We start from the raw sequence: 656 nt of genomic DNA on the forward strand, positions 1-656 counted from the left end.
GCAAAAAACAACAAAAAATAAATAATGCAGAAAGCAAAACCAAAAAACTAGAAAAAAAATAAAAATAGCAACAATAAGTATTTTGTTGTAAGTAGAAACAAAATAAAATAAATAAAGCAACAAAGAAAACAAAAAAACAAAAAAGTGCCACCTACTGGGCCCCCACGGCCTGAATACGACTAGAAAACCCTACCATGGGCCAGGATTCAGGCCCGCGGGAGGCCCAGTAGGCCCACAGGCACAGATTGCACGGTTAGGCCCGAAAGCCTGCAGTTGAGAGGAGCTCGAGAGGGTGGGCGCAACAGCGCTTATAAACCACTCTTGAGCTCTCTCAACTAGCGAGGTGGGACTAAACTTTTCGGCGCGGGGCAGCATAAGGCATTTGGTCCCGGTTGGTCCAACTGGGACCAAAGGCCGCCGCTTCCCGCCCTTTGGGCTGCTGAAAAGAGGCCTTTGGTCCCAGTTGGTGGCACCAACCGGGACTAAAGGGGGGCATTAGTCCCGGTTGGTTCCACGAACCGGGACTAATGCCCTTGCTATATAAGAAAACACTTAGAGTTTTTCACTTCATCTCTGCAGTTGCCCGCGCCGCCGCCGCCGCCAGGCTGCCCGATTCACACCCCGCCGACGCCGTCGCCGCCCCCGTCCCCGCCCGC

Source organism: Triticum aestivum, chromosome 6B, assembly GCF_018294505.1.
Source record: "Triticum aestivum cultivar Chinese Spring chromosome 6B, IWGSC CS RefSeq v2.1, whole genome shotgun sequence".
Lineage (NCBI taxonomy): Eukaryota > Viridiplantae > Streptophyta > Magnoliopsida > Poales > Poaceae > Triticum > Triticum aestivum.